Source organism: Canis lupus, chromosome 1 (assembly GCF_048164855.1).
Source record: "Canis lupus baileyi chromosome 1, mCanLup2.hap1, whole genome shotgun sequence".
NCBI classification, from domain to species: Eukaryota; Metazoa; Chordata; class Mammalia; order Carnivora; family Canidae; genus Canis; species Canis lupus.
The window spans coordinates 65,724,999-65,737,644 of record NC_132838.1 but is presented as its reverse complement, the minus strand read 5'-3'; the positions used below and the strand labels follow the sequence as shown (position 1 = coordinate 65,737,644).

General features: G+C 43.6%; 1 long non-coding RNA gene across 1 annotated transcript; it reads left to right on the top strand.

Annotated features, from left to right (window-relative positions):
* The first annotated feature begins 35 nt into the window (after window positions 1–35).
* LOC140637070 (uncharacterized) lies at window positions 36–2,228 on the top strand. Its single transcript, XR_012034307.1, has 2 exons — window positions 36–413; window positions 1,667–2,228. It is a non-coding gene; the product is annotated as an uncharacterized lncRNA (long non-coding RNA).
* The last annotated feature ends 10,418 nt before the right edge of the window (window positions 2,229–12,646 follow it).

The window sequence follows — 12,646 nt, the reverse complement described above, 5'->3', positions numbered from 1 at the left end:
GCCGTGGGCCGCGTCAGAGCCAGCGGCCACGCGGGGGCGCGCGAGGACGCCGCGGGACTCGCCCCGCCCCCTTACGTCTCTTTGGTGAAGACGCACCGCGTCCTTCGCGACGCCGGAGCGCGGGGGGTCGCGGTGACGTCACGAGCGCGCCCGAAGGTGCGGCCGAGTGGAGCCTGGCGGGTGTGCAGGAGGTCCGCTCCGGAAACCGCAAGTTAGCGTCCCCGGACTCTATTGTGTTGTAAAAAAAAAAAAAAGAAAAAAAGAAAAAAGTTAAAAATTCTTTCGTCTTAAGGGACTGAGCACAACTTCTAGAGCTTTCTTTCCAGCGTAGATTACGTTTGCTGTTTCCTGTGCCCCTTTTCGGCCACGACAGCTTCGTGCCTGAGCTCAGGGTGCCCCGAGCCGAACTTCCGGTGCGTTTGCTCTCGGTGGCGGGCGGCACCCGCGGGGCGGGGCGGGGCGGGGGGGGCTTGTCTCCCATTCCGCCCGCCCGGGGAAATGCGGAGGCGTCAGGGCCTGTGACGCCCCAGAGACTCCTGGCTCGCGCTTCGGGCCTCGGCCACAGCATGACCCAACTATGGCCCCCTCGACTCTCCGGCCCCTGGAAACCCTTGAGGAGCCACCCCCACCATCCCTACCGCCACTGTCCCCCCATACCCCCCCACCATCATCCCCACCCCCACTCCCCACCCCATCATTCCCCTACCCACCCCCCACCATCATCCCCACCCCACCCCCATCATCCGCACCCCATCATCCCCATCACCCCAATATCCCCCTACCCACCCCTCCACCATCATCCCCACCCTCATCACCCCATCATCCCATTACCCAGCCCCCCACCATCATCCCCACCCCATCCCCCCACCCCCACCCCATCATCCCCACCCCCACTCCCCACCCCATCATCCCCCTACGTACCCCCCCACCATCCCACCCCACCCCCATCATCCCCCTCCCCACCCCATCATCCCCCTCCCCACCCCATCATTCCCCTACCCACCCCCCACCATCATCCCCACCCCACCCCCATCATCCCCACCCCCATCATCCCCATCCCCATCACCCCAATATCCCCCTACCCACCCCTCCACCATCATCCCCACCCCCATCACCCCATCATCCCCTTACCCAGCCCCCCACCATCATCCCCACCCCATCCCCCCACCCCATCCTCCCTACTCTCCCATCATCCCCACCCCCACTCCCCACCCACCCCCTCACCATCATCCCCACCCCACCCCCATCATCCGCACCATCACCCCCACTCCCCCTCCATCCCCACCCCCCACATCCCCTCCATCCCCACCCCCATCACCCTGACTCCCCCACCATCATCACTCCCACCCCCATCATCCCCATCATCCCCATCATCCCCACCATCCCCACCCCCATCATCCCCACTATCCCCACCCCCACCCCCATCATCCCCATCCCCCCCACCCCCCAACGACGTCCCCGTTAGTGACCTTGGTGTTCAGGGCGGCCTCCGCTCAGGCGGCTGGTCTGATCCCGCTCGGCGTCGTCCCGACCCCCGGATGTGCCGCGGGTCCCTCTCGCTGTTGTAAGGAGCGAGGCTGGCTTTCTGGTCGCCGCGGGAGATGAAGCGGACCCGGTCACAGGCCCGTCCAAACCCGGAACCCACCCGCCTTCTTCTTGAATGCAGACCTTGTTTTCTGACGCTGGAAAATCTCTTGAACTAGCTCTTGGGAGCGTCCTCGGTGTTCGTCGACTTTAGGAAATGACGCAGTCACAGCCCCCGTTGCGGATTCAGGCCGATGCTTGAGCGATTTCTGATACTTCAGTTGAAAGCATGCGTATGTGTTTTCAGTAGTTGCACACCTGTGTCGGAGACACTTGCTCGCGTGTTCCGCAGTTGGCCCAGCGGCTACAGGGGCCTTCCCAAGAGCTTCATCGCCCTCGGGGGCCGAGTGCCCACCCTTCCCACACGCGGTGATACGCCTTCACCTCCCCTGGTCCTTCCGAACTACCTTCGTTTCCATTTCTGCGCATCCAGATACCGCCTTCAGGCCTCTCCTCAAGTGCCTTCATGACTTTTTTTTTTTTTTAATTAACCAAACAAATAAATACTTCGTCTTGTGAATTCACATAGCAGTTTCTCAGTGCTTCTCTTGTAGAGCTTAGGACTCTGTATTCTATGCTATTTATGTGCAGTTTCTTTACTAGAAATTACATCCCTTGATTAAAAAAGGATGGGTGTCTCTGAATCTATTGTAGTGCCTCGTGTGGTGCTTTGCATGTGGGTGGACCCCTAACGCTTGTCGAATGAATACAAGCGTCGTTAGGAATAAGGTTGCAGCACAGGGGTGTTCAGATGGCACACCGTACAAGAGCCCGGTAAACAAGAGTATGTTGATTTTTACATTGCAGATAAATGTAACTTCTCTGAAATCACAGACAGGCCTAAGAGTTCTGGAGCAGTGCAGAGCTAACTCCTACAAAAGCCCACATCGGGTTCATAATGACCATACACACTCAGGGGACCATTCACCTCCGTACTGGCACGCACCTGCACAAGTCACACCTGTCTTGACGGCGGCATTCCCAGTGACACCTGTGATTGGTCCCTCACTTACCTGGTACGTATCAAAGACTTGCTTTCCGTTGCCCAACTTTGACCTTGATAATAGTGGGGGAAGCAGCACAAACTATTCAGAACTTGCCTCAAGTGTGGGTGTGGGATCAAGCAACAGCCTGGGCAATTGTGTGCACACAGGCAGAGCTCCCCTGGGAAAACATCATTTGGGTTTCGTGACTGCATTTTACTCACGAGATGGAGTGTTTTCTGATTTCACAAGGGCACCATATGCGCTAGTAGCAGCCCTGCCCCAAGCATGCTCCGGAGTCACGCAACTCTACGTACAGCCCACCATCTGTGAAGATTCGGGCTAAGTTCTTTATCTTGCTGTGTCAAGGTTTTCTGTTTCTTCATCTATAAAATGAGGATAATAATGTTGATATTTCTTCTCAAGCGTCCAACAGATTGGACTGCTGATCTCCCCATGACAAACCTCTTACAGACTTTTGACCTTGGCTGATGGCATTCTGATGCTTCTAGCTCTAGATTCTGTGACTTCCCATCAACAGAATGATGAAGAAACCTGCCCAGTGTCATCCCATTAGTCAATGACAGAGCTGAGACCCCACCCCAAGCAGCCTGTTGGGAAACTGCTCTTTACCACAGTCCTTAGACGCATGCGTACATACGTTCTGTAGCTTACACGATGTTATGTCTAGTGTGAGTCCATGTTTGTTATACGTTCATAGGGATTTGTAAGAAAATGCTGAAAGGATATATACCCGTATATTTAAGTGATGGCTTGATGTCTTTCCTTAATTTTACGTGTATGTTTTACATCTTCAACAATGAAAATAATGTTACTTTTGTCGTAAGGAAGACATCCTCACAGATTTTTTTTTTTAATTCAGGATTCCAGATGGACTTCGTTTCCTTTAATCATTCTCTGTTTCATAAACATCTCATTCCACAAATTTTTGAGTTGTTCAACCCTGATGTCAGAAGATACAGGACATTTTCAGGCAAATTTCTTGGTATTTCTGGCAGAGGTGGGCTATAGAACTGCTATGCCTATATGTCTGATACAGTGTAGTGTTTCAATTTTCAGTGAAATGCGGAATTTGTGATGGGGTATTTATCTTGTCAAGTATCATCTCCACAGTAGACACTCTTCCATATCCTAAATAGAAATTTCCTAAACATAAACTCAAAGACCTCCCGTGACTTTTATTTTGTACATGGAAATAACTTTTTCCTATTTCATAGTGTCTCAATAATGTTAGATTTTTCTGAAGGTAAAAGAAAAGCATGATCACATTTTTCCTATCTTAAAAACAGTATACAAGGAAATACAGGCTAAAATGGCTATTGCCTGGTACTAAATATATTGCATGAGTATCTGCAATATACAGATTGAGGGAAGAGCCCTTGTATGTGGGAAAGGAGAGAAATTTCCAGTTTCTGATTATTATGCTGTCTTGCTTAGAACGCTCTTTGAATAAATACTGGCATGTGGCCCAGAGTCCCAACCTGTGGCTGTTTGAGCTCTGCTAAAAGACTTTAAGGAAAGTCCTGAACCTTTGTTCTTAAGTTTCCACTTAAATCATTTGTAATGGAAAGAATGACTAAAGAAAAAAAATTCCTTCTTATAATGATTTTTGATCATTATAATGATTTTTGATCATCAAATGATTTTGATTTCAGCTATTTCCCTGATAAATTATTTTATTTGTGTACAGAATGTAATGCATACATTTCTGCTTTTCCATAATGCTTTCCTGAAAGCCATGTCTTCAAACAAACTGTACTTTCCAAAATGTACATTAATATGATTCTCTGACAACTCAGAGAGGTTGGTATTACTGCCCCTATTTTAGAAATGGATAAAATAGGACACAGGAAGATGAATAGCCTACTCGGGATCATTTAATTGGTGTGGACAGAGGGGGCATCCTGCAGCCCTTTTAGTAGCACCAGAGGTATGTTCTATACCCCCAAATCAACAGAAGACAGCTACTGTACACCCCCACCGTCTTGAAGTTAGTTTTCAGTCAAATTCATACCTGCATTTCTTTGTAACTTCAAGGTCAAAAAATCTTACCTACACCATTCATTCTGTTTACAAATTGCCTATGCTTCTTTTCCCCTAGCTTCTTTCAGCTGCTGACCTCTTTGAAACTTTCCACTGTAAAAGCCACAATTTCATTGTAAGCACTCAACATCCTTTGTAGCCCCCAACATCCTCAGAGAACCATACCTTCACTTTCTTGCCTTAAATGAAACATGACATCCCCCCAAAGACATCATCACTTCCCTTGAGCCTTGGCAAACAAAAACTGCTCCCCGCCCCGGCCCCGCGTTTCAACATGCTAAGAGAGCTTTGAAAGTCCTGTTGGCAGTCTAGGTTCTAGCTGCCAGTTCCAGAAGATTTTATTCCTACCTGTATACAGCTTCCCACCCTCTGCCCCCTTTTGAGTCTCAAGCATAATGATCATTATCCACCAGCTCTAGATCACTTGCCCGGATTCATGGAAAACCTGGTCCAAAAATACTGCCAAACTCCCACTGTAATCTCAGACAACCTGCGCATCCCCATGATTCACAGCTCCTCCAGCACCAGGATTCCATTCCTGTTTAACACAACTCATTCCTGTGGCAAAATGCCTAACTTCACATTTACCCAAATACTCCAAGAACCTAGTGACTCTGGGTGACTCTAGTGACTCTTCACACCTCTGCAAGCACTGTCCCAGCAAGTTTGACACTCTCCTGACTTCTTAGAAATTTCTGTTCTTGGTCTTTCTTCAGTTCTTTCAGTTGCCCTCCCATCTTCAAATTTCATCCCTGCTCAGCATAGACCCCAAAGGCACATCAGTACCTTGAATTGCTTCTGGGCACCCACCGTGCCTCCCTTCATCTTTGCTATACTCCCTGCCAACTCCTGTGGTTATCTGAGTGGTTAAGAAAGTGGTTAAAAATGGGCTGGGGAAGACTATTTCTATCATTTAGTAATTCTACTTTGAACAATTCATTACTTTTTCAAGGCTTCCATTTCCTTAATTGGGAAATAGTGATAGTAATATCTGTCTCCTGGCCATCATAAATTATTATGAAGCTTAATTGAGATAATATATGTTAAGTGCTTAGAATAGTACTGGCTTCTAAGTACTCAATAAATGTTTACTATTGTTATAACCAAACTGTTTGCTGGTGTTTCTAAAAAAAAAAATCACAAAACCAAATTAATAAATGTCAGTCCATGCCCACATCTGCAAAGCAAAACAATCCAACAAACATCCTCCTTTTCTACCCGTCCCCTAGATATTGCCTGTTTCAGGGAGACTTTTGAGAAAATACCCCTGGAGGGCCTCAGAACCTCAGATTTCATCATACTAATTACTTGTTCTCCTCGTCAGAAGTAGATAGGATTAGCAGGCTGGCTCATGTCTATTATTTGTAAGTCAGGAATAGCAAAGATTTCCTGTGACCACTCCCCAGAAGGCAGACTAGAAGAAACAAGCAGAAAGCATGAATAGACACCTCACAATGGAGAAAACATCAGTGGCCAAGAAATATTAAAAGATGCTCATCCTCAGGTGTCAGGGAAATGCAAATTAGAACTACAATGAAATGACTTTGCGAAAATGAAAAAAATTAATATCAGACATTGCACAGGGTATCCTTAGGATGGACATATAAATGATATAGTTGCTTTGTGAAATATTGAGGGGTATGTTGTCAAGCCCAATAAGGCAATACTGGAGGGTCCAGCAGTTCCATCCAGTGAGACTCACATTTCATTGACAAAACAAAAAGCACAGAGCTTCAAGTAACCCTATCCACTGACAGGAGAATGGATAAATAGTTGTATAGTGGTATGTTCACCAGAGGAATATTTTAAGATTTATATATTTGAGGGGGAGAGAGCACAGGTGCACAGACTCGAGAGCAGAGGAAAGGGCAGAGGGAGAGAATCTCAAGGAGACTCCCTGCTGAGTGTAGAGGCTGAGCAGGGCTCCATCTCACAAACGTGAGATCATGACCTGAGCCAAAATCAAGAATCCAGTGCTTAACCGACTGAGCCACCCAGGAGCTCCTCAACAGAGGACTATTAAACACACAATAAAATAAAGCTGCAGTAACAACATGAATGAATCTTAGAAACAATATTGAAAGGTTAAAGAAAACACAAGTAAATGTATGTATTATAATGACACTTTACATATATTAATCTATTTAATTCTCATCTCTTTGAGGAAGGTAATATTCTCTCATTTTACAGACGAGGAAACTGAATCACAGAGGGAACAGTTACAGATCAGTGACTTGCTAACAAGCAGAGGTTGCAGGATCTAGCTAACATTTATTACATGCTTACGTAGTATCAGGCACTATATTACCTTGCCTAGATTATCTACTTTATGCAAGATGTTCTTGTAAAATGTTCCTCTTGTTTTTTGTTGGGGGGTGGGGGTGGGGGTGTTACCTGACAAATCTCCCTAAATCAACACAGTAAGTTACGCTGGAGAATCCAGTTTATCACCTGGCTTTATACTCTTCTCTTAACACTTTTACCTAAGTGCAAACTCAGTGGATAGGTCTCTCTTCATTTAAATGGTCTCCTGAAGCATTTTCTAGGTTTCACCTCTGGAAATGGAATGCAACTCCCAGCCAATGTCCTAAATCTCTGAGGCCCTGGAATTTCCCTTCAGTCTACATTTTTCAGAAAGCCAATAACTAAGAGATCTAAAAATGAAGGGATTCTTTCCCCAAGGGCAACTACACATGCCACCACCACCACCACATCCCCAACATCTCTTCCCCAGTCTTCTTTCACTTATATCCCTAAGACCTAAGGGAAGAACTTGAGTAGCTGGAGGAAGAATCATTCTTTTCTGCATCACAACCTTAATCATGCTTGTAAGTTTGTCACTTAGCATTATATTGGGGGGGGGGAGGGCGGGGCAGGGGGGAAGAGAGCCAGGAATCCCAATCCTGTGCTTTAGGCTCTGCTCTGCCATCTAGTTGTTGGGTATTGGGCAAATCCATTAACCTCTCTGGGATTCATTTCCTTCCATAATCCACTTCAGTTTTATTTATTTACTTATTTTCTATTGTTGAAGCTTTTAATAATTAATAGAACAATTAGAAAATCAGTAAAAATATACAAGATCTGATGCTATACCCAGTAAATACAGAGTACATATTCTTCTGAAGCACACGTGTAATGTTCACAAGTATAGACTGTATCATGGACTGTAAAATGTCTCAATAATATTCAAAAGATTAAATTTCACAGAATATATTCTCTGACCACAACAGAATTAAATTAGAATCAGTAACAATAAGATACCTAGAAAACCCCCAAATATTTGGAAGTTAACACGCTTCCAAATATCAAATTACAAGGAAAATTAGAGGGTGTTTTGAATTACGTAATAATAAAAACACAAAATATCAAAATATTTAGGTGCTACTAATGTACTTTTTACAAGGAAGTTTGTAGCTTTTTTTTTTTTAAGATTTTATTTATTTATTCATGAGAGACATATACAGAGAGAGGCACAGAGACATAGGCAGAGGGAGAAATGTGTGGAGCCTGATACAGGACTTGATCCCAGGACCCCAGGATCATGACCTGAGACAAAGGCAGGTACTCAACCACTGAATCACCCAGGTGCCCTAGAAGTTTGTAGCTTTATTTTTTTTTAAGATTTTTATTTATTCATAAGAGAGAGAGTGGCAGAGACATAGGCAGAAGCAGGCTCCCACAAGGAGCCCGATGTGGGACTCGATCGCAGACTCTGGGATCATGCCCTGAGTCAAAGGCAGACGCTCAACCACTGAGCCACCCAGGTGTCCCAGAAGTTTGTAGCTTTAAACACCTATTTTATTTTATTTATTTATTTTTAATTTTATTTATTTATTCATGAAAGACAGAGAGAGAGAGAGATACAGAGACACAGGCAGAGGGAGAAGCAGGCTCCATTCAGGAAACCCAACGTGTGACTCCATCCTGGGTCTCCAGGATCAGGCCCCACGCCGAAGGCGGCACTTCAGTTTTAAACTTAAACGTTTATCAAATGCCTCGAAGGTGCCATGGACCCTGCCAAACATCGGGGTTTTAAGGATAGATAAAACCTGATTAGCCACAGAGGAGCTCCTAGCCACTAAGGAGCTTTCTTTCTTGAGTAGAGGACCGTGGATCTTGGTGCCTTCAGGTGGTTAAGCAGAGTGTGGGTAACCAGGTGATGGAGATGTTGCAGACACTAGACAATGTCACCGACTGTTATGGTTGAGAGCTCAGCTCCTGGGTCAGTCATAAGTAAACATACGATAGTTCTAACCCTCATGAACTCTGTGACTTCAAGCAAAACTTCTGAAGAATCAGTTTCCTCATCTCTAAAACAGAGATAAGAATTATGCTGCCTTCATTTTGAAGATCAAACAAGGTAATGCATATAAGAAAGGGTGGAAAATGATCAATAAATGTTACCTACCCTCCTCATTCTCCCCTTCAGCACTATTATTACTGTTAGCATATCAGTCATTCCTTAGGCAAGGCATCATGGCAGGGTTTGGAGATCCAGGCAGAAGTTGTCCATCAACACTAGCTCAGCTCTGGTGTACTCCCTGGGGGATGGCACTGAAGATGAACATTCAGTTCTTGGTCCAAGACCTTTCCTGAAGATACTGACACATGTTAACAGGATGATTACTGGCTAGTGCAAAGTGGAACTGATTTTGGAGGAAGTTATTTCTAAATATTCTGAAGTATGAGGGGTGTGTGTGTGTAATTTAGCATAGGATAAGCAAGAGGATGCATTTTAGATAAATGAAGGATCGTGTTGATACATACTTTTGTGTGTTTAAGTGAGGATGTTTAAGTGAGGAGTGGAAATCATGCTGAATAAATTTGAATTGATCTAAAAAATTCTGGCCCAGAAGTTATAATGAAAGTGACTACAAAGAAATTATAATTAAGAAACTCTTCATGCATCTTAAAAATATAACCCAAACAGAATATTTTATAGTGTGTATATATGCATATATGACATATATGTGTGTGTATGTATATATATATATATATATATATATATATGTGACTCAGTGCTAATTTTGTAAGTATACAAAGAATGCTTACAAATCAGTAAAATGATGAAAACCTAATAGAAAAAATACGAAGGACTTGGACAGAACATGCAGGCAAAAAAGACACAAAAATAGCCAGTAGATGTGGGAAGATGTTCAACATCATAGATAATTAGAAAATGAAAGTGGGAAAAAAAGATACCATTTTAGCAAAGATTAAAAAGAGACCAACATAATCAGTGTTGGCGAGGGTATGAGTGTGGCATAGTCATACACAGTTGTTGTAAACAAGTTAGCATAACTTTTATGGAAGAATAATTAGTAGTATCTTTTTAAATAAAGTGTGTAACACTGACTCACCGCTAAAAATTATCTAAAAAATATACCACTCATAAATACACCAAGTTCTATACACAAAGATGTTACTCAGAATTTTTTAATAGCCAGAAATGTTCTGTTAATGAAGAACTGTTTAAACAATGATAGACCCATGCAATGAAGAATGAGCTAAGTCTGCATATACTTTTACAAACTGTTGTCTACAGTATATTGTTGAATTAAAAAGACAACTGAAGAACCTATAAACAGTTTGCTTCTGTTCATGTGAAGAGGATATAGATAAGTATGTGTGCATAGAAATACTCTAGAAGGAAACATAAGGAAGTTCCATGGCTATCTCTGGGAATGTAGGGAGGAAAATGTTTGCCTTTTACTGAATTGCCTTTTGTACTGTTTGAAAACTTTATCACGAACATGTATTACTTTTGTAATTAAGAAAGGAAACAAAACCTTCGTAAAAATATCTAAAGAGCAAATGGGAGCCATTGCAGTGTGTCTGAAAATAGTTTTCATGACTAAATAATTTGCTGTCATAGAAAATGAAGTTTCCTCTGCAACTCTCACATCATCAGTTTTCTCCCTTTGAAGGAAGGATTCCTTTATGGTTTAGTAGTGCTTACTCCACACTGAGCACGACCGTAAGTGAATCATCATACAGTCCTGGGTGGTCATTATTAATTATCCCCACTTAGTAGATAAGGAAAATGAGGCACATGGTAGTTAAATTACTTAACCAAGTTCACACAGCCAGTAAGATCTAGCGAGGAGATTCAAACTCAGAATGTTCACGCCTTGGGCACTATGCCGGCTGCTTTTTGAAGTCTTTAGAAGCTTTGAGTTCTATCTGGGTGATCTGATGATACGACCTATACCATATGCCCCCAACTATCCCCGTTGTACTCCAGGTCAAACCTATCCACTTTTCTGACCCTTTGCAGGACCTACTAGGGAAACAAGATGCTACAAGAGAACAAGATTAGGCCTTGCTGGGGTATGGAGTAATAATGGGGCCTTTTAGCAATTCCCAAGGTTGACACGATACCTCAACACAGCATACCTTTGTAGAAATATTCTTATTGTTAACTGGAGTCTTCAAAGATGAAAGGGCTCATCTCAGCTGTTAGGTAAAGTGTCGTTGATCCATCAGCTAGTGGAGACTGAGGTTAAGCCAAGAAGGATTGCTGTAGGGATTAAAGGCTGAGCTGACTGGCTGAATTCCAATGTTTTTAAAGTATGTCAAGGTAAGGAGGATTCTTTCAGCTTTGGAGACATGAGAAAACATGCCTTATCATCCAAGTTTATTGAACTTGAGTGTGTTTCTTGTTGGTGTTTCTTGTTTAACATCTTCAAGAGTTATGAAGCTAAATCAGGGTTACTTTTTGTAATCCTAGAAGTGGAGTGGTTGACCAAATGATGGACCCTTGCTGATGGGTAAATAAGACACTAAGATTATCTAATGGTCTCTAATGTTTTTTTTTTTTCTCTTTGATTATCCTTCATTCTAACAGGTTGATTTTGAAAACTTTCTCCATGTGCAAGCAGGTTCCCTGGATGTGCGTGTAGCTAATGGGCATCCCCAGTTGACACGCTTAGTCAAAAAGATTGGTCATCAAATATAACTCTTTGAGGCAGTCTTGGTGGTTCATTATTCTTTGACGATTCTGAAACTGGATGCACAGTTCTGTGTAAGGAATAATTGTTTTTCCGTCCTGTGGTTCATCACACATTGTGGACAGGGTGCCTGGAGAGAGAGATGGCATCTTATGGGGCTACCATGAGCAGCAGAGTGTCCAGTGTAGGAACAAAACACATGCTGATGGCCAAGGCAGAAAATCTTAATTTGAAACAAGGCCTGGGAGAGGTTTTCATTATCTTTGGGTAGTGATGGAGATCAGTAATTTTTTAGAGATTGAAGTTTTCAGTTTGGAAAGATTCAGGGAACTCAGTCCTCTGGTCTCTTACCTAAAACAAAAAGACACACACTGTTACTTTAGGTGGTGCCAAGCTGTGTGGATAAGGGCAGAGATAAAGTACTCAGAACTAAAGGTTCTCTTCTGGTGAGGGAATAATAGTCTGAGTTCATTGCTGATGAAATAGGATTTGGCTGTGTTAAATCTGAAGCTAGGGCTATGCTGTTCAAAATGGCAGGTGCTGGCCACATATGACTAAATTTAAATAAAAATTAAAAATTCAGCTCCACAGTCACTCAAAGTCACATTTCTAGAAAATGTTCAACACGGGACCCTGGGTGGCGCAGCGGGTTAGCGCCTGCCTTTGGCCCAGGGTGCGATCCTGGAGACCGGGGATCGAATCCCACATCGGGCTCTCGGTGCATGGAGCCTGCTTCTCCCTCTGCCTATGTCTCTGCCTCTCTCTCTCTCTCTCTCTCTGTGACTATCATAAATAAGTAAGTAAGTAAGTAAATAAATAAATAAATAAATGAAAATGTTCAACACTAGTATGGTAGCTAGTAGCTACCATGGGTATAGTGAGGAATTTATGGAACGTTTCCATCATCATAGAATGTTCTATCAACTAGTCAGCACTCATCTTTAGAAAATAAACAGGTCCTCAAAGATACTCAATCAAGAAACACCATTTTGGTGGCTTGATTGACCACACCAAGGAGGCCCTACCTAGTTTTTATTCTGAACCACTAGAGATACGAAATAGAAA